We start from the raw sequence: 26,017 nt of genomic DNA on the forward strand, positions 1-26,017 counted from the left end.
TCTCTAGATCCTTAGCTTAATCACGTCTGCATGGACCCGTTCCCCAAATAAGATAACATTTACCTGTTCCAGGGATTAGGATGTGGACATAGCTTTGGGAACCACTATCAGCCTGTCCCAGGCATGCAACCTTAATTATTCCAGCCAAGGACACTCCCAGGTCACCTTGGTGTGGCCAGGGCTAGAGAGAGGCAGATTTAGGTGCTAGGGTGGAAATTTCTTCAGGTAGTACGATAACTGGCTTTTCAAATGTCAATTTAAGAATTTTCTATTTTGCATTAAATATTGAATTAACAGAGAAAGACATATTCTTCCATATTCCCACTAATCTATCATGTCTTTTTTTCTCTGTCTTCTCTTCTAGTTTTTATTCATGCTTATATATATTTTAACATAGCAATAATTCTAATTATACACATTTTCATTATTTTTCTGTGCTAAAACTGTTCTCCAATGTTGCTACCTAGTCTTTGTAATTAGAATTTCAGCATACTTTAAAAAAAAAAAAAAACAGAAGAATTTTCTATTTTGGTTATTTCTGGATGATGAAATTAGAGAGGGTTTCTTTTCCCTTTCTAAAAATATTTTAATTTTAATATTTTAAATTAAAAATATTAAATAAAATGAAATAAATATTCAATAATATTTATTATTATTAAATAAATATTTAATTAATATTATTGATTATAAAATATTAAGTAAATAATATTTTAACATATTTTAACTTTAAAATTATTTTCCTGTCACTTAAAATGTTTTCATTTTAAATTTTAGATATTTTTAATAAATAATATTTAAATAGTATTATTAAATAACTATTAAATAAAATTATAATAAATATTATATTAATAATAATATACCACAATTAATGTGAGTATATTTGTGATAGCAGTAATTGATAATTTAAAAAATTATGTTTAAAACATACTCCAAGCAGTTATCATACGAACTTCAATTTATGGGTGAAAATGGTAAATTAACCAGAGATGAAGCAGAAAGAACTCTATATTTGCCTAAGCTAAAGGAATATGCAGGAGATAGAGAGGGTGGAGGTAGAGAGAGGTGGAGAGAAATAAACTGTTTATAAACCTATCCAACGTATATATTCTAACATTCCTCAATTTTTAAAAAAAATTATAAAATTGATGACCAAGGTCCCCATGTGTAAAGCTAAAACAATCAAAAGTCCCTGTCAACTTTTAACCCCTACCTTTCACTCCTATGCCCTCTGACCTCCAAAGGTAATCTCTATAAAACAGTCCATTCAATCTTCTCAGAAATTTTCAATACTTAACACACATACACAATTTGAAAATGTTTGACATTTAACCTATTTACAATTATTGTAATTTTTAATATGTCATCTTATTTTATATTAGTCTTTGTACCATGATTTCTTATTTATTTTATTTCCCCTTTCCTACTTTTGTTAGACAGTTAAAGTTTGGTCCTTTTTTTTTTTTCCTGTAGTAGGTTCAGAAGTTATTCCGTCTATTTTCCATTGGGTTTGTGACTATTCCTACATTTTTAGCATGCCCATTTAAACATATACTAATTTACAAACTTCTAAATTAATTTTTATCTCCTTCTTTACCAAAAGGGCAAACTCTTAGCATACTATTATTTCTCCCTTCTCTCTCATTATTTTGTATGCCATATCACTTAAGAATTTAGTTTTAGGTTTGTAAACTTTATTAATTACTATATATTTCACTTTATACGTTTTACTGGGATCTTTGCTTACTTCTGTTTAGCCTGTATTTTACATAGGTTCTTACTTAGGTTGAGTTTTCATTTTGCTGGAAATCATACTTGAACAAATCTTAACTCTAGAGCAGGTTTGTTTCTGAGTGCTTGCATGTCTACAAGCTTTTAGAAATTTCTATTCTATAGCTCTGAGGCTTCATAAATACATATCAAGATATATCTTGTCAAGTTACATTTCTCCTACATGGTACTAGTGGCCCTTCCAATGTGAAAATCTGTCTTTCTTCAGCTATGATAAATTTTCATTTATTTTTCTTTATATTTTCCTCCAATCTTCTCTGTTTATGGAATTCTTATTAGATATGTTTGAGCTCTTTTTAAAAAATTTTTAATTTATTTATTTGGTTGCGTTGGGTCTTAGTTGTGGCATGAGAACTCTTAGTTGCGGCATGCGTGTGGGATCTAGTTCCCTGACCAGCATCCAACCCGAGCCCCCTGCATTGGGAGCACGGAGTCTTAACCACTGCACCACCAGGGATGTCCCAGATATGTTGAAACTCTTGAAATGAGTTTCAACTTTTTAAAACTCTTTCAACTCTTAACTTTTAATTCTTTTAAACTTTTTTTTAACTCTTTTAACTCAACTTTTAACTCTTAACTCTTTTCTCAGTCTGACCGTTTACAGAAGTTTGCCAACCTCTGTTTTAGATCATTAATTTGTCCATTATTGTGTTCATTCTTCCATTTGCTCCTTCCATTAAATCTTTTGCTTTTGTAATTTAAGAATCCCAAGAACTCTTACTTGTTCTTTGCTTCTTTTTCCTAGAAGCATATTCTTGTTAATTGTGCAACATCAGAATCTCTCTGACCACGTTAATTTTAATGCTCAGAAGTTCATTTCCCTTTCATGAACTTTCTCTGGGGTCAAGGTTCTGTCTTTCCCTTGTTTTTTATTTTAATGGTTTTCCCCAGTGTCTGGTGTTCTTTCTTGTCCATTTATACCCAGTGAGTAAGAACTAGATGAATCAGTGCCCTGGGGTAGCTGACCTGTGTTTGCTTTTCCACGGAGGAGGATGTAGCTGTAACTGACCAGAAAGTAGTTCTTTAATTACACTGACAATCGTGGAAGGACCCTCTGCTCTAATTGTTGACACTGAGCTTGGGGTTTCTCAACATCTGCTCTTATCTTCCTAGTAGTTTTTTTTCTATGCATATGTTGGGCTGTGGTTTCCCCAATTCTTGACAATTTAATCCATCTGCTTTCTATCTTTTAGGAATTCCCCACAATTTCAGGACCCTGCCGTGTCACCCCCTAGGTCTCTCAGTGCTGTCACGGATTTAGTCTTTAAAAGACTTCTTTTTCCTGTCACTTAAAAGGCTTTGGTGGGGGAGAGGTGTGGGGTGGTGGACACGTGTGGGCAGCTAACCCTTTTCACCCACTCCACTACCATCGCAGATAAAAAAACATTATATGGCATAAGCTCTTTTATTCTTCAGTTTCATGAAATAAGCTATTTCCCATCAAAGAATTTTATAACTAATTAAACCTTGCTATCCAAAAATAAGAGCTTTAATGATTTAACCGTGTTGATGTAAATTGCATTCAAACACACATTCCTTTCTCTGGTTTGGTAAATGGGGGACCCTCCACGTAACCAACCACGTGTTTATACAGAGCATCATGGCAACATATCCTACTCTCTGGGTGGTAATAATGGCCTAGGCTCTTTTCATTCCTTGGTTCCTTTGGTCACATCAAGCAGTTTTCCGCTCTTTGTTTACAGCTGCCAGCACCCTTTGTTCTCTTTGAACTTTCCACTCCTAATTTTCTGCAGGATGGGAAAGCACATAGCTAAGCATAGTACAAAAGCATATACTGTAGATAATGGCCGTTGAGACTGAGGGCTAAAGAAAAGAGAGCGTGGCTTTTTGTAAACCATTTCAGACATGCGGTAACTTTTTGCTTACTTCTAGACCCAGGATTTTTCTCCCAGTAGAGAAGTGTTTACTAGAAGTCTGACTTTTACAAACAGGGATATTTCTGTGCAAATAGTCTTGTCGTTGAAGAAAAAGAGTTATCGCTGTATGTATTCTATGTATATATCACAAATAATTATGTACCATATATACATATACAATATTGTAAACTATATACAAGATCATACTTTATATATTATATAAGATATTGAATACATTTTACATAATATATATCATATAAAAACACATACATACCCTCTCACAAACAAAAAAAAAGTAGCTTGCTTCTTGCTAAAGCAACCACCTGCAGAGAAAAAAAATTATTTTCTGCATATTTAGTGTAAATCTCTTAAATCTCTACTTATAAAATGTGAATGAGTGACTGGAACATTAAACATCCAGCATTAAAGCATAATGTTAATAAAAATGTCTGAAGGTGCTCCTAAAGTTGTGTTTTGTCTCTTTTTACAGATTACCTTTAATAGAATCTATATAAGAATCATTTATAACAAGTGTAGCAGTGTACATATGCACATCGACTCTCTTTCAGAGATGGGTTTTCTTTCTTTTTTCTTCTTTTTTTTTTTTTGCGGTACGCGGGCCTCTCACTGCTGTGGCCTCTCCCGTTGCAGAGCACAGGCTCCGGACGCGCAGGCTCAGCGGTCATGGCTCACGGGCCCAGCCGCTCCGCGGCATGTGGGATCCTCCCAGACCGGGGCACGAACCCGTGTCCCCTGCATCGGCAGGCGGACTCTCAACCACTGCGCCACCAGGCAAGCCCCAGAGACACGTTTTAAATTTTTTTATTTTATTGAAGTGTAGTTGATTTATAATGTTGTGTTAGTTTCTGCTATACAGCAAAGTGATCAGTTATACATATATATACATTCTTTGCCATATTCTTTTCCATTATGATTTATCACAGGATACTGAATCTAGTTCCCTGTGCTATACAGTGGGACCTTGTTGTTTATCCATCCTGTATATACTAGTTTGCATCTGCTAATCCCAAACTCCCAATCCATCCCTTCCCCACCGCTCAGAGACACTTCCTAGGGGCAGCCAGACAGGTGGAGGTGATGCCCAGCAAGGGTCCAATTCAGTATGTTTCCTGCTTCCAATTTTTCTCTCTTCTAATCCTTCCTGTGTTCTAGAGCCAGACTCATGATAATAAATAGCACCTTGCGTGTTTATCCCCTTGAAGCCCACTGTGGTAAGCAGTGTGTAAAATAGAGCATTGCTTTGGAACCAAATTAACCCTGGTTTAGACTTCAACCCCATCACATGTGCATCTGGTAAACTTTGACAAGGTACTTAACCTCTCTTAACCTATTTTCTCAAGTAAAAATTTCGGAGAATAAAAATCACTGCAGTACACTCCAGTCTATAACCTCGTGTCCAAAGCATAGAGTGCAATCTTCCTGACCTGACATACAAGGCCTGTTCACTCTGGCACCCATGTATCTACCACCACTCCCAATATAAACTCGCTACTGCCATGCTACCATGCATAACTTTTGGGGATTTTTAAAATACATTTATTTAGTTATTTTTGGCTGTGCTGGTCTTCGTTGCTGCGCACGGGCTTTCTCTAGTTGTGATGAGCGGGGGCTACTCTTCGTTGCGGTGCGTGGGCTTCTCATTGCGGTGGCTTCTCTTGTTGTGGAGCACAGGCTCTAGGCACGCGGGCTTCATTAGTTGTGGCTCGTGGGCTCAGTAGTTGTGGCTTACGGGCTGTAGAGCGCAGGCTCAGTAGTTGTGGCGCACGGGCTTAGTTGCTCTGCGGCATGTGGGATCTTCCCGGACCAGGGCTCGAACCTGTGTCTCCTGTGTTGGCAGGTGGATTCTTAACCACTGCGCCACCAGGGAAGTCCTACAACGTGTAACTTTTATATCTACCTCTGTCCATCTGTTTGTGTGTCAGGCAGAATAATAGCCCTCCAAAGATATCAGATCTAATCCCTGGAACTTATAAATGCGTGTGGACTTTATGTGGGAAAAGCATCTTTGCACATGTAATTTCATTAAGGATTTTAAAATGAGGACGTTGTCCTGTATGATTAGAGTTGGCCCTAAAGGACATCGCAGGTGTCCTTATAAGAGAGCAGCTGAGGGAGATGACACACAGACACAGAGGAGAGGGTGATATGGAGAGGGTGGGGTAACGCAGCTAAGAGAGAGGAACACCAGCAGCCCCCACCTGGAAAAGGCAAGAAACAGATTCTCCCCGAGAGCTTCTGGAGGGAGCATGACCCTGCTGGCATCTTGATTTCAGCCCAGGGATACTGATTTCAAACTCTCCAGAACCAAGAGAGAATAGCTTTCTGTTGTTTCAAGCCCCCAGGTTGTGGTTTTTGTTACATCAGCCTTTGGAAACTAATCCAGTTTGGGTTTCCCCAAAAGCTGACCCTGAGACAAGGCTGTGAAGGCAAGCATTGTTTGGGAGGTGACAGCAGGAGCCACTGTGGGGGAGCAGGAAACAGGGCGAGAAGAGGAGAAAGCCAATAAAGGATGTACTGGAAGATGACTGTGCTGTAGGTTGTTGGTTCTCAGTCTTCTGGGGACCCTGAGAGACTCTGTGGGTCATGTTTCCAAATCTCCCCTAATGAGCAGAGAGACAAGTGGGATATTTATCCCCAATTCCTACTCCTTATTGGTTGAGGGTCGTTCCTGGTCAATTCTCCATCATTCCAGGCCTTCTCTGTATGTGGACAGAGCAGACGCTGTAGCCAGAATATATCTTCAGCCATCAGAATGGAAGCATATAACAAGGGCACTGGTATCTGTTACAATCCACCCATGCATCTCTCAGATCCACTCGTATCCCATCATAATTCCATTCTCTTCTGTCCCTGGTTCTTCAAATTGGGGGCCAGTTGCAATCCCCAAAAGACTTACAACAGAAGATTAATGGGATGAGCCAATGGCCCGAGGCAGCGGTTGGGCTTGAAGTCATAATTAATATTTATCGACCCCTTTTCTCCCACCCATCTGTTGAATTCTTCTCACCCTCCAGACTTTTGCTGGTCTAAGTTGGCTTGTCCAGTGGGACGCAGACCTGATCCCTGCGGAGTCTGAGCCCCCAGTTACCTTGCTCCTGTGTCAGATTCTCGTTGCCACTGTTATCAGCAGACATGGAAACCCCAAGAAGTACCCCAGTGCACCTCTTGTGCTCCAGGCACATCCTGTTTCTTTATCTGTCAGCATCTCTAGCTTTTCATGATAACCACAGTCAGTTACTCACACCAGAAAGTAAGTGCTTTCTTTTCTTCTGGTCTATTAGCACAAAGGTCCAAATTAATCAGGCCACAGCTTGGCTTTGGGTTCAGTGGGACCCTAACTGTTTCGCCTGGTGGAAGCATTCCATCTATGGGGGCCACAATTTCTAATACAATAGACCTTAAAATTGTGGGAGCATATGCACAAAGTCTGCAAGTGAGTTCCTGAGAGGGATGATAGGACCCCATCCTCCTTGACTTCTGGACTGAGCATTCTTGCTGTTGGGGACACAGCACCTTATGATTGCTGTTGGTTCAAAGTATACCACATCTTGGAGGAGGGGGCCCCAACCCCATCCGAGGTCATCCCAGCTGGTTCCTTAGCTGAGCTTCTCGGAGCCCATTCCAATATTCCACCAGGCAGACAACTTCTGGGGTAATAGAGTTGTGATAGGACCAGTGGAATCCATGGTGATGTGCCCATTGTCAAACCTCCTTCAATGTGAAGTGGGTCCTTGGGTACCAGGTGATGTTACTTGAGATTCCCATGTTGGGAAATGACTCTGTAACCCTCAGTTAATGGTACTGAAAAAAGCAGGGCAGGCAGGGAAGCCTGGCCCATACCTGGGATACCGATGAAAGTAAGGACAAAATACTGCCCCCTTCACTCACAGTGGAAGGCATCCCATGCAGGAGATTCGGCTCTACCGTTAGTCTCCTTGGGGGACAGTACCAAGGGACAATGCCCCAGGCATTGCTAGCCGATAGCATCACTATCGATAGGCTGGAACTGATGCAATCACACACCTAAGGCTGTATTGGGCTGAATTCCAACAAGGTCTTTGGTGACGTTGGAAACAAAACTCTAACAGTGACCTGGTGGGTACAGAAGACAGAGTACAGCAGTGTCCATGAGGTGAAGCGAAGGTGACAGAGGGCAGACAACTCTGCATGATTGTGAAGGTAATGGGAGAGGTATGAGGGTGTCTCGCGAGGAGCGTGGAGTGATTGAATTTTTTTTAAGACAAGTGTGCCTGGAACATATTTAAGTACTCATAAAAGTAGACCAGATCACTGAGAGAAATACAGCGTGCGAAAGAGGGGGAAGATTGATGTAAAGATATCATTGAGGAAATAGTCAAGAGAAGGTCCAGAGCATGGGAGAAGGACTCAACTTAGATGGAGGAGAGATCTAGGTTCCAGGTGCGGATGTAGAGTGAACTTGCAGGGTTGGGGTGTGTGTGTGTGTGTGTGTGTGTGTGTGTGTGTGTGGTGGATGAGCGCAATTACAGAAACAGCCTTACTTGAGCCTGTTGGATGTGAGGACTCAGACCTCAACAGGAGTCATGAAGTTACGAAGTTCCTGAAGGTCCTTTTAAATTCGTGAATTCAAGAGCTATAGGTGTCGTGTTAGCTCAGTAGTAGATTTTTTTCACCTTAGCAGAAGTCAGTTAATTATAATGATAGGTACCGTTTACTGTACCTGCTACGTGCCATGCGCTGTACTCAGCATTTTCCATCTCTATTCCTTTCACCTCACCACCACGCTAGGAGGAAGGCATGTAGGCATTATTATCATCATCGACAGAGGAGAAAATGAAGGCGTTATATGTCTCATACAGCCAGTAAGTAGTACATTCACATCTGTCTCCAAACCCATTTTCCTTAGACAGCATCGTCTCTCAGACTGTGTTTGCTATTAGGCAGGAGTGTTCTGGGGGGCATGGACATAGGAATGTACATTTTGACTGGGCTAGAAAATGAGGAGAGGATGAAAGTGTCCAATGCAAGGGACAAATCTTGGTAAGGGACTCTGAGTAGGCAGGACCCACACACGGGGATACGCAAGGCAAAGGAAAGAATAGCACAATGACAGTAGAGGCCCCAAACCTTTGTGTAAGAGAATAAAGTCCAGCAAAGTGGGGAGGAGTAAAGGAGAGGAACCCAGATCTCCCTTGAAAAAGGGAGATCTGGTAGTTATCCTGTTGATTTCACACGCACCGATAGATTAAACACCATTTATAGGTTGATGACTACCACGCTCTGCTAGGCTCCATAATCACCCATCCAACCACTTCCTTCAAATCTCCACTCTAATTTCTCCTTGAATCTGTTCTTCCCCCAACATCCCCGTTTAAGTAAACCATTCCACCTTCCATCCAACCGTTTAAGCCTAGAAGTCTTACTTGACCCCTCTCTTTCCCTCAACCCATGTATTGGTTATCCATTACTGTGTAACAATATTACGACAAACTGAGTGGACTGAAGGACACTTGTTATCTCAGAGCTCCTGTAGGTCAGGAATGCAGGCGCAGCTTTCTCTGCTTCAGGGTCTTGCACAGGCTGCGGTCAAGGTGTCAGCCCAGCCAGGGTCTCATGTGAGGCTCAACTGGGGAAGGTCCCTCTCCTGTGGCTATTGGCAGGATTCGGTTCCCTGTGGGTTATTGGACTGAGGGCCTTGGCTCCTTACTGGACGTCTGCCAGACGTTATTCCTGGCCACATGGGCCTCTCCACGTGACAGCTCACCTTCTCAAAACCAGCCAGGGTGAGGGCCACTAGAGGGTCTGCTACCAAGACTGAAGCAGTAAAGTAATCCTCGAAGTGACATCCCATTACTGTTGCCATGTTCTGCCGGTTGGAAGCAAGTCACAGGCCCTGCCCACGCTCAAGGGGAGGGCTCAAATACACAAGGGCGTGAACACCAGGAGGCAGGGGTAACTGGGAGCCATCCTGATGTCCGTCCCCCACACCCATCACCCAGTTTATTGCCCAGTCTTGTGAACTCTACCTCCCAAATGCCCCTTGCTTTGCTCCACATCTCTCTCCATCGCCATGGCCACCACGCCAGGCCCAGGGAACACCTCTCACTTGGACTGTCCTCTGGTCCCCTTGGTTTCATGCTTTCCTCCCTAAATTCTATTCCACACACAGAAAAGATTATATAATTTCTCTTCCATGCTGTAAAACCCTCCGAAAACTCCCACCGATGACTGAATAAAACTGAATTTCCAACAAGACCCTACTTGACCTGGCCTGCTTACTGCTTCGATTTCATCTCATGTTCCTCTGCCCAGCACACTCAGGTGTCCAGGCCTCTGACGTTCCTCAAACTCCTTGAGTTTATTCTTTGTGGAATTTGCACTTCATGTTTTCTCTGCCTGAAATGTTCTTTCCCTAGGTTTTTGCAAAGCTGGCTCTCTCTGGTCGTTCTGATCCAACGCAAACGGCACCTCTTTGAAGAGGCTTGTCCTGCTCAAGGACAAAGAGAGAAATCAAGGATAATTCCCAGTCAGCAACCTAAGCTCTCTCCGTAACACTGCTCTGTTTTAATTTTATTAAAGCGGTCACACCCTGTCATTTTCTTTGTTACTTAGTAACTGTCTTTCTCTTACTAGAGTTTAAGCTCTGTAAGAGCAAACATTCTGAGTTTCTCGTTTTCTGCTGTACAGTCATTTAGAAGCTGGCCTGACACATAACAGGCACTGGGTAACTATTGCTGAATGAATCAATGACCAACTTAATGAATGAATGGATCAAATTGCACATTCTGTCCTATCTTTTGATGTCGGCACACCTTTCATAATGACAAAACTAGAGCCCTTTTTCACCCCATGACTTTACTGTTATATGAATGTAGTCAGAGTAAGTTTTTACCTCCATTATATTAGAAAGGTTTGCATAGTCCACTGATTGACCACTGGGAGCCAAAGCAGTGGAGTGACCCCACAGAGAGAACACCTCTATCGTGCCTAGAGAGACTGAGGTCAATGTTTCCAGGCCACGGCCTTTCAGTGGCCACATAAGTGGTTTTGACTTCTGTGGGTCTCTGTCTTTCACAGGCATGAACTTTACTGTAAGAAAATAAAGATTTGTGCTGAGTGAAAATAAAAGCAATTCATTGAAAAAAAATAACAGTATGTAGGAGATGTAACAGAAAATTAGAAATTGTCCAAGTTGCTCTTTTGGTTTGTTTATATATTTCTCATCTGATGAGGCCAAGTGATTGGTATCTTTTAAACACTTTTTTATGACTTGAGGTGGATACATTACCCACTTAGAGTTTTAAAAGAAGAGTTAACAATGATTATTGCCCCACATCAGTCTGCCTAAGGATTTTTCTGAAGTGAATGGATGTCCTTTAGCAGTTCTCATTTGGGATGGGGGGATACCTGTTCTGATTCTTTAGCTGGAAAGGCTTGACACCACCTTCTTTTTCTCTTTAAATCAGTATCTACAAAGAATAGGAGTATTAAAAAAAAAAGAACAAACAAGGAGGCATGCCTCTTCTATCAAGGTCTAGTCAGGAACACAGTGTCCAACCCAGGGAGCTCAATGGAAAGAATTTAATACAGGGAAATAGTTAGGAAGGGGCTGGAAGAGCTGAAATGGCCAACAAGGGGCAGTAAAAGAACATAGAATTAGCAACAGCAGTTGGCTACCACCACAAAGGAAGAAGGGTGTTATGGATTCAATTGTGTCCCCCTCAAAACCATATGTTGAAGCCCTAACCCACAGTGCTTCAGAATGGGATTTTATTTGCAAACAGGGTTATTGCAGATGTGATTAGTTAAGATGAGGTCATATTGGAGGAGGGGTCTGGAGTTCCTATAAGATGAGGAGGAGAGACACAGAGACACACCCAGAAGGAAGAGGCCATATGCTGACAGTGACAGAAATTGGAATGATGCCACAGCAAACAAAGGAAGGCCAAGGATTATGGCTAGCACCAGAAGCTAGGAAAAAATAAGGATTCTACGCAGAGTCTCAGAGGGAGCATGGCTCTAATGACCAACACCTTGATCTCAGATGTCTAATCTTCAGAACTGTGAAACAATGCATTTCTGTTGTTTTAAGTCACCCAGTTGTGTGGTGTTATGTTAGCAAAACTTTAAGAAACTAATACAAAAGTTGTGCTCAGAACTCAAATGCAGAGCCAGCTGGTGGGGATAGATCCAGGAAGGGCCCCAGGCAGAGGCCAGGACCACGGAGGGAGGGCCCTTGCTGGTAGCTGGAGGTCAGGGGAAGAGGAGTAGAGATACCCTGACGTCTGCCTTCCTCCCATCCACCTGTGTTCTGCCAGTACCTCTCTTTCTCTGAACCTAAGTCAGAAGCCTGTTGACATGGCAGCTGCAGAATTGTAGTTTTCAGGGGCAGAGTGGGGAATAGATCTGAGTAAAAGACAAAAACTGACACTGAAAGGGGCTCTCACCTTAGGCTAGCATGAGGGGCAGAAGTTCTGCTCTCCAGCCAAGTCTGGAAATAAAGGGCATCAAATACTGAACCACTTCACCCTAAAAGTAGGATTGCTTAGATTGCTTAGAGAGAAAAAAATGTAAACACAAGGGCAAAATTAAAATGCACTGTGGTTTAATGATGAAAAGCATGGGCCAAATGACTTGCAGTCAAGAAAATTGGCATAGATTGGATTTTGGACAAATTGGACATTTGGATTTTAGACAAAAAAGGATTAAAAAAAATCTTGTTCTATTTAGCTTTCATCATTATTATGAAAAGGAATTGAAACAATGGAATTAGACACTATTATAAAGAAATAGAGAGGAAAGTTAGGGCTGAAAACCTACAAAAAATTTAAAGAGAGAGAGAGAGAGAGAGAGAGAGAAGTTGAACTCAGGTAAAATCTACCAAAACCAAGAAGGAAAAGAGTAGTGTGCTAGGGTGGTGTTTATATCATGACCTCTCTGTGACTCCCCTGACCTCACATTCTGTAATAAAAATTAAATCAGTATTCGTGCTGTGATTGCTTCCAAAAGGGTTTGAAACACTTATGAATTAAAACACATTAAGATACTTAAAATAAAAATCTCCATCATTCTTTTTTCTTTTCTTTTTTTTTTTTGTGGTACGCAGGCCTCTCACTGTTGTGGCCTCTCCCGTTGCAGAGCGCAGGCTCTGGACGTGCAGGCCCAGAGGCCATGGCTCACAGGCCCAGCCGCTCTGCAGCATGTGGGATCTTCCCGGACCGGGCACAAACCCGTGTCCCCTGCATTGGCAGGCGGACTCTCAACCACTGCACCACCAGGGAAGCCCTCCATCATTCTTTAAAGGAAACAGTATTTGGTAATGAATTTGAGATAAAGCTTTCTTTTGTATAAAAAAACAAATATATATATATATGTATATACATATCTATATTTATATATGATATAACACACATACTTATATATAAAATTTAAAAATTTATGATAAAAGCATGCATAGAAATGGATTTCATTTGCAGGGACAAAACACTTCTTGGAAGACAAAATTCACCAAATTATGCAATCCTTGCATAAATGCTGATGGGCAAAATCTTTAACATATATATATATATATATATATATATATATATATATATGCTGCTAATAAAAAAGAGAGCATTACATGAAATCATTCATCAAAAACAACATTATGCGAGAGAATCTGAAGGATATATATATGTATATACATATACATATATATGTATGTATAACTGAATCACTGTGCTGTACACTTGAAACAAACATGATAAAAAAAACATAAATAAAGGTATTGCTTTTAAAGTAAAAAACAAACAAACAAACAAAGAACCACTCTGTGGTCTTGGCTTTCCAGTGTTTAAAATTAGTATAGAAATCAAATGTAAGAAATTACACCACTGACTAACTAATATGGCCTTAGCAAATACTAGGGGTCAGGAGGAAGGTTTTGACATGTGTGGGATCTTAGTAAATTCACAATCGTTACATCGAATGGGTTTTGACCTTACTGATTGAAGGGAGGGTTACAGGTTATCACAAATATGGTGTTCTGTTGTGAAAGCCTGAGATGGTCGAATAAATTCAGCAGGATCGTATTCAAAGAACAATGAAAAAAAAGTAAAACATGGAATCTTGCAAAGAGGCTTTGAAACACCTTACAAGCTCACGTGGAAATGATGCTCATCACAGCTTGAAACAGTCTGCCTGGCACAGAACACAGCAGGACACACAGATGGCCCCCAAGTGTGAGAAAAATCTCTACGCCTGTATTGCTTATTTGTAAAGTAAGAGAAGGGGGAAAATGACAATCTGGACTGGTAGAGGCCTTTAGGAACAGAATGTCAGGAATCGATTCTTGAACAGAACCTTCAAAAAGATCAGGAATCTAAGAGGAAGAGAATAAATAAATATTAGTTGCAAATACAATAACTATAAATGGAGAGAGGGAGAACACTTATGCCACAGAAGTCCACCCACTGGAGTGAAGATTCTGAGCCACAAGTCAGGTTTCCCAACCTGGGGGTCTGGCAACGGGAGGAGGAATTCCTAGAGAATCAGACTTTGAAGGCTAGTGGGACTTGATTGCAGGACTCTGACAGCACTGGGGGAAACAGAGACTCCACTCTTGGAGGGCACAAACAAAGCAGTGTGCACATGGGGACGCAGGGGAAGGAGAAGTGATCCCATAGGAGACTAAACCAGACCTACCTGCTAGTGTGCAAGGGTCTCCTGCAGAGGTGGGGGGCAGCTGTGGCTCACCAAGAGACAAGGAAACTGGCAGCAGAAGTTCTGGGAAGTACTCCTTGTCATGAGCCCACCAAGAGTCTGCCATTAGCCCCACCAAAGAGCCTGGGTAGGCTCCAGTGTTGGGTTGCCGCAGGCCAAACAACCAACAGGGAGGGAACCCAACCCCACCCATCAGCAGACAAGCAGATTAGAGTTCTACTGAGCTCTGCCCACCGGAGCAACAGCCAGCTCTACCCACCACCAGTACTTCCCATCAGGAAACTTGCACAAGCCTCTTAGATAGCCTCATCCACCAGAAGGTAGGCAGCAGAAGCAAGAAGAACTACAATCCTGCAGCCTGTGGAACAAAAACCACATTCACAGAAAGATAGACAACATGAAAAGGTAGAGGGCTATGTACAAGATAAAGGAACAAGATAAAACCCCAGAAAAACAACTAAATGAAATGGACATAGGCAACCTCCCAGAAAAATAATTCAGAATAATGATAGTGAAGATGATCCAGGACCTCAGAAAAAAAATGGAGGCAAAGATCGAGAAGATGCAAAAAATGTTTAACAAGGACCTAGAAGAATGAAAGAACAAACACATAGAAGAATTAAAGAACAAACAAACAGAGATGAACAATACAATAACTGAAACAAAAAATACACTAGAAGGAATCAATAGCAGAATAACTGAGGCAGAAGAATGGATAATTGACCTGGAAGACACAATGGTGGAATTCACTGCCGAGGAACAGAATAAAGAAAAAAGAATGAAAAGAAATGAAGACAGCCTGAGAGACCTCTGGGACAGCATTAAATGCAACAACATTCACATTATAGGGGTCCCAGAAGGAGAAGAGAGAGAGAAAGGACCTGAGAAAATATTTGAAGAGATTATAGTTGAAAACTTCCCTAACATGGGAAAGGAAATAGACACCCAAGGACCGACAGTCCCATGCAGGATAAACCCAAGGAGAAACATGCCAAGACACATAGTAATCAAAATGACAAAAATTAAAGCCAAAGAAAAATTACTGAAAGCAACAAGGGAAAAATGACAAATAACATACAAGGGAACTCCCACAAGGTTAACAGCTGATTTCTCAGCAGAAACTCTACAAGCCAGAAGGGAGTGGCATGATATACTTAAAGTGATGAAAGGTTACTCTACCCAGACCCAGCAAGGATCTCGTTCAGATTCGATGGAGAAATCAAAAGCTTTACAGACAAGCAAAAGCTAAGAGAATTCAGCACCACCTAACCAGCTCTACAACAAATGTTAAAGGAATTTCTCTAAGTGGGAAACACGAGACAAGAAAAGGACCTACAAAAATAAACCCAAAACAATTAAGAAAATGGTAATAGGAACATACATATCGATAATTACCTTAAACGTGAATGGATTAAATGCTTCAACCAAAAGACACAGGCTTGCTGAATGGATACAAAAACAAGACCCATATAGATGCTGTCTACAAGAGACCCACTTCAGACCCAGGGCCACATACAGCCTGAGAGTGAGGGGATGGAAAAAGATATTCCAAGCAAATGGAAATCAAAAGAAAGTTGGAGTAGCAATACTCATATCAGAGAAAGTGGACTTTAAAATAAAGAATGTTACAAGACACAAGGAAGTATACTACATAATGATCAAGGGATCAATCCAAGAAGATATAACAATTACAAATATATATGCACCCAACATAGGAGCACCACAATGCATAAGGCAACTGCTAACAGCTATAAAATACGAAATCAACAATAAAAAAATAATAGTGGGGGACTTTAACACCTCACGTACATCAATGAACAGATCATCCAAACAGAAAATTAATAAGGAAGCACAGCTTTAAATGGCACAGCAGACCAGATAGATTTAATTGATATTTATAGGACATTCCATCTGAAAACAGCAGATTACACTTTCTTCTCAAGTGCACACAGAACGTTCTCCAGGATAGATCACATCTTGGGTCACAAATCAAGCCTCAGTAAATTTTAGAAAATTGAAATCATATCAAGCATCTTTTCTGACCACAATGCTATGAGATTAGAAATCAATTACAGGGGGAAAAAACGTAAAAAACACAAACATATGGAAGCTAAACAGTACGTTACTAAATAACCAAGAGACTGCTGAGGAAATCAAAAACTTCCTAGGGAGAAATGACAATGAAAACACGATGATCAAAAACCTATGGGATGCAGCAAAAGCAGTTCTAAGAGGGAAGTTTATAGCTATACAAGCCTACCTCAAGAAACAAGAAAAATCTCAAATAAACAATCTAACATTACACCTAAAGGAACTAGAGAAAGAAGAACATACAAAACCTAAAGTTAGTAGAAGGAAATATATCATAAAGACCAGAGCAGAAATAAATGAAATTGAAACAAAGAAAACAATAGCAAAGATCAATAAAACTAAAAGCTGGTTCTTTGAGAATATAAACAAAATTGACAAACCATTAGCCAGACTCATCAAGAAAAAGAGGGAGAGGACTCAAATCCATAAAATTAGGATTGAAAAAGGAGAAATTACAACAGACATAGCGGAAATACAAAGCATCCTAAGAGACTACTACAAGCAACTCTATGCCAATAAAATGGACAACCTGGAAGAAATGGACAAATTCTTAGAAAGGTATAACCTTCCAAGACTGAACCAGGAAGAAACAGAAAATATTAACAGACCAATCACAAGTAATGAAACTGTGATTAAAAATCTTCCCCCCCCAAAAAAATCCAGGACCTGATGGCTTCACAGGTGAATTCTATCAAACATTTAGAGAAGAGCCATTCTTCTCAAACTCTTCCAAAAAATTGCAGAGCAAGGAATACTCCCAAACTCATTCTATGAGGCCACCATCACCCTGATACCAAAACCAGAGAAAGATACTACAAAAAAGAAAATTACACACCAATATCACTAATGAATATAGATACAAAAATCCTCAACAAAATACTAGCAAACAGAATCCCACAACATATTAAAAGGATCATACACCATGATCTAGTGGGATTTATCCCAGGGAGGCAACGATTCCTCAATATAGGCAAATTGATCAATGTGATACACCATATTAACAAACTGAAGAATAAAATCCAGATGATCACCTCAATAGATGCAGAAAATCTTTTGACAAAATTCAACACCCATTTATGATAAAAATGCTCCAGAAAGTGGGCATAGAGGGAAGGTACCTCAACATAATAAAGGTCATATATGACAAACCCACAGCAAACATCATTCTCAATGGTGAAAAACTGAAAGTATTTCCTCTAAGATCAGGAATAAGACAAAGATGTCCACTCTCGCCACTATTAGTCAACATAGTTTTGGAAGTCCTAGCCACGGCAATCAGAGGAGAAAAGAAATGAAAGGAACACAAATTGGAAAAGAAGAAGTACAACTGTCACTGTTTGCAGATGACATGATACCATGCATAGAGAATCCTAAAGATGCCACCAGAAAACTACGAGTGCTAATCAATGAATTTGGTAAAGTTGCAGGATACAAAATGAATGCACAGAAATCTCTTGCATTCCTATACTCTATTGATGAAAAATCTGAAAGAGATATTAAGGAAACATTCCCATTTACCACTGCAACAAAAAGAATAAAATACCTAGGAATAAACCTACCTAGGGAGACAAAGGCCTGTATGCAGAAAACTCTAAGACACTGATGAAAGAAATTAAAGATGATACAGACAGATGGAGAGATATACCATGTTTTTGGATTGGAAGACTCAATATTGTGAAAATGACTATAATACCGAAAGCAATCTACAGATTCAATGCAGTTCCTATCAATTTACCAATGGCATGTTTTACAGAACTAGAACAAAAATTTTTAAAATTTGTATGGAGACAAAAAAGACCCCGAATAGCCAAAGTAGCCTTGAGGGAAAAAAACAGAGGTAGAGGAATCAGACTCCCTGACTTCCGACTATACTACAAAGCTACGTTAATGAAAACAATATGGTACTGGCACAAAACCAGAAATATAGATCAATGGAACAGGATAGAAAGCCCCAAGATAAACCCATGCACCTATGGTCAACTAATCTATGACCAAGGATATACAATGGAGAAAAGATAGTCTCTTCAATAAGTGGTGCTGGGAAAACTGGACAGCTACATGAAAAAGAATGAAATTAGAACACTTCCTGACACCATACATAAAAATAAACTCAAAATGGATTAGAGACCTAAATGTAAGACTGGACAGTATAAAACTCTTAGAGGAAAACATAGGAAGAACACTCTTTAGCATAAATCACAGTGAGATAGTTTTTGATCCACCTCCTAGTGTAATGGAAATAAAAACAAAATTAAACAAATGGGACCTAATGAAACTTAAAAGCTTTTGCAAAGGAAAGGCAACTACAAACAAGCTTAAAAGACAACCCTCAGAATGGGAGAAAATATTTGCAAACGAATCAATGGACAAAGGATTAATTTTCAAAAATATATAAACTGCTCATGCAGCTCAATATTAAAAAAACAAACAACCATATCAAAACATGGCAGAAGACCTAAATAGACATTTCTCTAAAGAAGACATGCAGATGGCCAAGAAGCACATGAAATCTGCTGAACATCACTAATTATTAGAGAAAAGGCAAATCAAAACTACAATGAGGTATCACCTCACACCAGTTGGAATGGGCATCATCAGAAACTCTACAAACAACAAATGCTGGAGAGGGTGTGGAGAAAAGGAACCCTCTTGCACTGTTGGTGGAAATGTAAATTGATACAGCCACTATGGAGAACAGTATGGAGGTTCCTTAAAGAACTAAAAATAGAACTATGATATGATCCAGCAATCCCACTACTGGGCATATACCCAGAGAAAACTATAATTCAAAAAGACACATGCACCCCAAAGTTCATTTCAGCACTATTTACAATAGCCAGGTCATGGAAGCAACCTAAATGCCCATCGACAGGTGAATGGATAAGGAAGATGTGGCACATATATACAATGGAAGATTACTCAGCCGTAAAAAGGAACAAAATTGGGTCATTTGTAGAGAAGTGGATGGTTGTAGAGACTGTCATTCAGCGTGAAGTAAGTCAGAAGGAGAAAAACAAATATCGTATATTAACACATATATGTGGAACTTAGAAAACTGTACAGATGAACCGGTTTGCAGAGCAGAAATTGAAACACACAAGTAGAGAGAAAACGTATGGACACCAAGGGGGGAAAGTGGCGGTGGGGAGGTGGTGTGATGAGCTGGGCGACCGGGATTGACATGTCTACTGTTGCATGTAACATGGATGACTAATAAGAAAAAAATAACTAAATAAAAAATAAACATTAAAACAAAAAAGTAAATAGACCGAGAAAGCAGACTTGATCTGTAGGTATAATGAGGAACATGCGTATTTCTCTCTGAATGTCTGTAATCATTTCCCCTGGAGAGTGCTATGGACACTTGCTTACAGCACCCTTATAGGCTACGTAGCAGGTAGAATGGTCGGGTCAGCATAGAGAGGGTAAGCGTTTTCCCCAAAACAACCCAATGAGTTAGCCATAGAGCTAAGATAAGCCTTCTCAGCCCCGTGATTTCAAAGACTTTGATCATTTAATTGAGCCATGCTGCAGCTCCTAGGGGGCCTGGAGCTCTCCAGACGACTAGGCCGAAGCACATTGCCAACTTCATGAGTGATGCTGCTAAAATGCAGAGACTATGTGTACAGAGTCCCTACCCTCATGGCCCCTGTACAATTATTGTACGTTTTTATTGCTGAGAGATGGAAAGGGAAGATTTGACACACACACACAAATCAAGTTGGGCAGAGCACTGCCTAGGTACTTAAAAAAATATATATTCCTAGTGTTTAGTATCTAAATGCCTTACTGCATTTGTTTGTCTCTTGAGAAAACATTTGAGTATAAAAGCTACATAAATGATATTCTGGAGATCCCTATATAAAACAATGAATTACAGTTGCCATCTCTTAGAAAACACAGAAGCAGAGGTACCTCTGTTAGGTGGAATGCTCCCCACTTAACTAGAAGGATAGCACACCTCATTTACGTTTCCCAAAAGGTATGGAGCAAATGCATTCTGCAGACAAAACCATGAAATCTGATGACCAAACTCTGTCATAAAGACAGTATTAACCATATTTGGTTATATGCAAAATAAAGTTTGAGCCAAAGGGTGAAGTTATTCTGTGGGCTGGTAGAAGATAAATGTTTTTTGACTATTTAGAAGGGAAGCCAGTGGAAAACGGTTACCCACTTTTTAGTACATCAGGGAATTTTGGTAGAAAAATCACTGCTGATGCATTGATAATCTCCCACAGTTGCGGCCACTGGGTATGCTGTAGTCACTGCTGGGAGGCTGACCAGACCAATGAAGTGAAGTCAAACATAAGGGCCTTACTCTGTTATCAGGATCCATCTCTACTGTATAATCCAACACAGCATCCCACTTAAGTATACTTTGTTTCATTATAAACACAAAAGGATGTTACTTTTTCCCCCCATCTTTACACTCTTGGAATGTTACTACTGTCAGGCTCAAGAAAAACTTTTGTAGTTATTTGAAACCATAGGACTATGTAAACAAAAAAAATTTTTTTCTTTTTGGAGTGTTAAAAATAAGTAGCTACTCAGCCATATAAAGGTAAATTATTTCAAGTGATTTTAAAATATAGTAATTTGACTGATTATCCCTAGCTAGATATATACTAATGGTGAAAAGAAACCCCAAAGAAATTGTTAACTATTGAGTACTTTTGTTACTAATAACATTAGCATTGTTTTTCTGAAACTGATAACACATAAGATGAACAAATAAGTAATTATATTAACGTTATTAGGACCGGACTTTCATCATAAGTGATCAGAGTTACAAACATAAAATCAAGAAGTAAAAACCCCCTAACTTCTGTATCAATGGCTATATCATTATGCTCATGGGGTACTTTTCTTTCTTTAAAAATACTTATTTTCTAGCTCTGTCTATTGAAAGAGCCAAAGAAATGCACCCAGGAGCAATGAGCTGGTTGTGATCTCTAAGTTTTCCTGTTACAAGGCTCTTTGGAGAAATGGCTGCTTCAGATCTGGTCCACGAAATAGACAAGATGAGCCTGGAACAACTTATCTCGCCAGAAAATAAGAGAATCTACGACCACAGAGGTTGTGTCTACAGGACTTAAGATCCAACCCCACGCACTAAAGATGGGACAGTTTGCTTTTCAGAATGAATAATAATTTTAAAGAATGTAAGGGTATCAAATATCTTTTCATTCATGAATTCAAAATGATACCGAAAAGAAAAACCACCATTGGTTGCTGCTGAGAGATGCTAGGAAACCAACAGTGTTTTAAAAATTGGGAAAAGAGTCTAACATGTATCTTGCTTTTCCTGTAAGGTCCTGACCTTTCAAGACAAGGCTGGGCCAGGAGAAGGTCAGGATTGGGGCAGAGATTAGTAAGGTCTTTGGGTAGTCTCCAGGAACCAAACAAATATTTTCTCTTTCTCTAGGAGGACTCTTATCAAGGCAGCTATTATGAAAAGTAGAAAATGATCTGTGATACCATCCAATAAGCCTCAAAAGTTACTGGAACTCATAAGCATATCAAGGTGGTGGGTGTCATACCCTCTCCAGAACTGTTAGTGTTTTCTTCAGCATGTGCTGAGGTAGCCCAGAAATTCCACTGTGACACTGTCACACTCTCGGGTAAGTATTTTTTTTAGGTTTGGGTTTGGTGGTAAAGTTGAAAAAACATGATCAGAGTCTCATAAAATTTCAGGATGAGAAAAGTGGTCCAAGTAAACATCTGCTTTTAATCTCTTTAGTACTGCAGAACTCTTTGAATACATAATGGACACGGTGGAAAATGAAAACCACATACAGAACAATTCACATACGATTTTCAGGAGTTTGAAGAATCCCTGCTATTCGTGGATCTATTTGGGGATATCAGTGGATTCCTGACCAGGACTTTTGGGTCCAGGAAGTAATATAAGATGGGCTTTAGTGAAAGAGGCCGTCTAAGGGTAAACAGCGTCTTTCGTGCATCACCTTCCAGGATATCCTGAACGTGGATGGGATCCCAGGAAGGGTTGCTCATATGGAGCTGTTCCAGGAGCTCAAAGATCATCAGGAGAAATCAACATGTATCCACCCAGGTGGAGATAGTAGGGAAGGAAGCAAACTCACCTTTTTTCTGTACTAAAAACCTCAAGGTCCCCAAGAGCAAAGAAGGAAGAGGATGAAGAGCAGGTGAGCTGCCAGGTACTGCTTACACAGTTGCTGAGTATCAGCTGGATATAAGGAGGGTACCCACTCGGCAGGGATCCAGGCTCTGGTTTTGTGCAAATTCTCTTGTTTCCAATAGGACCTCTCTCCATCTGAGAATTTGCCCTGAGTGATGTACTTGCCAAGACCCCCTGGCACACAGGCTGCAGGGACCTAGGAAATGCTGCTGGCAAAGTCCAAAGTGAAGCTGTAAAGGATTATGGTGGTTTTCTGCCCATGGTCATGTGCTGGGCTTGGCCATCAGAAGGACAGACTTGAGCATATAGGGATGAACCAAGATACAAAATACAAGTCCAAGTGAAGGAGGATGCAGTTCAGAAGAAAGGAGGCTTTTATCGAGACGCTGCAGGAGGGAGCTCAAAGCCTACTTTTACAGAAGAGGAACAGAATTGCATTTCCTTCCCACCAAGTGAAGCCAGGAAACTGGCAGCCTTATGCCAAAGAGAGGAAAGTGAACTCTTTCTAAGGATTAGTTCTGAAAGCCTTTCGCAGACAGTCCAATGAAATAAGAATGGCCTAATAAGAATGGTTAAACCATTTCAGACTTTCTGATTGACATTATAGGTAAACCTGCTCGCTACTTTCTCTGTGCATTTCCCAAGGAAGGAGCACTCCAGAAAGGTTCGAGCTATTTACAGATAGTGTGCACATTCCTTGCAGTTCCTCAGTCCTTTAAGGACCCTGCAGTACTATAGCACACATCACCTGGATCTTCACAAAGCAGCATGGTTCATGCAAGTATAAAATGCAAGACAGGATAACTTTCACTTTAAGACAGCTAGTTAATTTTTTAATATAGTTCACACTGCCGTTGATAACTGAGAGAATGGAAACTCAGGCCCAAGTGGAAATGGGATTCTGAGTTTAACTTCCCTGGGCAACGAGAAGTCAGATTGTGTGTGGCATCTATGGCACGGATGTATCACGGTCACACAGTTTGGCCTCTACGAGTAAAACTAATGCAGGAAGACCTTTGTTCACTCTGATTTATTAGTGAAATGAATCTGGAGCATCTTTCTTATGTCCAGTCCTTCAGGTTAAATGCACACTGAAAATAGCCCTTCCTCCTTTGGCCAGGGAAGTTAGGAAGATGTTATGTGAGGAATCCATTCACGGCTTTGGAGACAGGATAGGTAGCAGGATAGAATAGGGTTGAAAGTGTAGGGTTCAACAGGCAATGCTGGGGTTGTTGAAACCAACAGAAAAAAAACAAGCATCATTTTCTTTTACTGCTCTGTTGAGACTCCTTCCTGAGGAAATGAGCCAGGTCTGTGATTCTGGAACTGGGTTGTTCCTGTGAAGTGTGTTCACCCGGGGCCTGGAGGATCAGGTGAGAAGCAGAGGGTGCTGCCAACACACATGCTTTGTTGTTTAGAGCTGCCCAGGGAGCAATTACAAACACACCTGCAAATTACCAGGCAAGAGCTTCCCCAAGTGATGTGCAGTGAGACGCGTAGGACCTGAGTTCTCAAGCGTCCCCTTCCTAGGAATGCTTCCAGGTAGAACATTGTCTCCCTTGGAGGATGGTGTCCCCAGGCTAAGAAGTTGGCCCACAGAGTGTGTATGATTTCCCTTAAGGACCGGAGACATTTAGAGGCAAAGACAATGAGCATGTGAGTGTGAGAATAAAGACAGCCAGGTTATCTGCTAACCTGGATCCCACGCTTCGTACAAGTCTGGGAGCTAGTGACAGTTCAGGCCTTCCTTTCAGCAGCTGAGAGAGGGAGGCATAATGATAAGAGAGCTTATGACCATTTTGTGGAACTACTGTGGTCTCAGTGAGGGAGAAACAGCAGAGAATTTTTTCTGTGTCCCCAGCAAAACAAGTTATCTTACGGGTTTCCCTGATGGTGCAGTGGTTGAGAGTCCACCTGCCGATGCAGGAGACGCGGGTTCGTGCCCCGGTCTGGGAAGATTCCACATGCCGCGGAACGGCTGGGCCCGCGAGCCATGGCCACTGAGCCTGCGCCTCCGGAGCCTGTGCTCCGCAACGGGAGAGGCCACAACAGTGAGAGGACCGCATATCGCAAAAAACAAAACAAAACAAAACAAGTTGTCTTTAGTTCTTCCACAAGATTTGTATAAAGTTCATGCACACATTCAATGGAGCAACGTTGAGTGTCTACGAGGCATCGTGCCAAGTGCAGGGACAGTTGGTGGTCCAGTGAGACCACCTGAGTGGTCACGAGGAGACCTGTGGACATAGCTAACATGCTGCCTCTCCCACCAGCCTCAGCTCTTTATAGCCCTGCTATTTTGACATTGGAGAAAACTAATGCTCAAGGTTGGAGGAAGGCAGAGACCAAGGTTATCCCCTGTCGCTTGGGATAGTTCCATGGAGAGCCATCTTGAGCCATTACAATGGGAAGACTCAACTCAGGAGGGCAAAACACACTTGTCACAAACATTTCTTTTTTAAACATCTTTATTGGAGTATAATTGCTTTACAATGGTGTGTTCGTTTCTGCTTTATAACAAAGTGAATCAGCTATACGTATACGTATATCATCATATCTCCTCCCTCTTGTGTCTCCCTCCCATCATCCCTATCCCACCCCTCTCGGTGGTCATGAAGAACCAAGCTGATCTCCCTGTGTCACAAACATTTTGATAATCGGCTTCAAAGGACCAATGACCTCAGGGAAACGCACACAATGGGAACCTTGCAGACTCGGGTGAACTTGATTCCCTGGCTGCCTTTCCACTTTGCTGCCTAGATGGTCATTTAATCAGCTTCCCCACCCCCCTCACCCCAAGGGGCTGTCTTCATGTCCCCAACACAGTTTTGGATGCCCTGCAACCATCTCACAAGACCTGGCTTCCCTGACCCATTGTCAGAGTCGGTCAGCTGTGAGCAGGGCTGGTTGAGCAGAAGAAGGGAGAGTGAAAAAAGTTACGGAATTGCTGATTTCTTCAGAAGTTATCCAAGATCCTCTCTGGTTTCTTAAGAGGATCTCACTGAATGCACACATTTATTTTAAGCATTTTTAAAGTTTATTCTTGCTGATCAGTACATCATCTTAAGATCTCATTTTTGCCCAGTGACATAAGGTAGAAAATGGGAAAATGACCATAAAATGAGAGAAAACGGAGGATGCCAGAATTCTCCACCTTCACCTTGCTAGTATTTGCCCAGTTCATATTATATTTTGACATCATTACAGAGTCTATAATTTCAAGAAATGCATGACACGTGGTCTTTCATCACTAATCATTATTTTTATTTACTTTGTTAAATATTTTTTAAAGACAATGTAGTAATATGAGATAAATAGATAATCAGCAAGGACCTACTGTATAGCACAGGGGACTCTACTCAATATTCTGTAATAACCTATATGGGAAAAGAATCTG

The sequence above is a fragment of the Phocoena phocoena genome, chromosome 16 (genome assembly GCF_963924675.1).
Source record: "Phocoena phocoena chromosome 16, mPhoPho1.1, whole genome shotgun sequence".
NCBI classification, from domain to species: domain Eukaryota; kingdom Metazoa; phylum Chordata; class Mammalia; order Artiodactyla; family Phocoenidae; genus Phocoena; species Phocoena phocoena.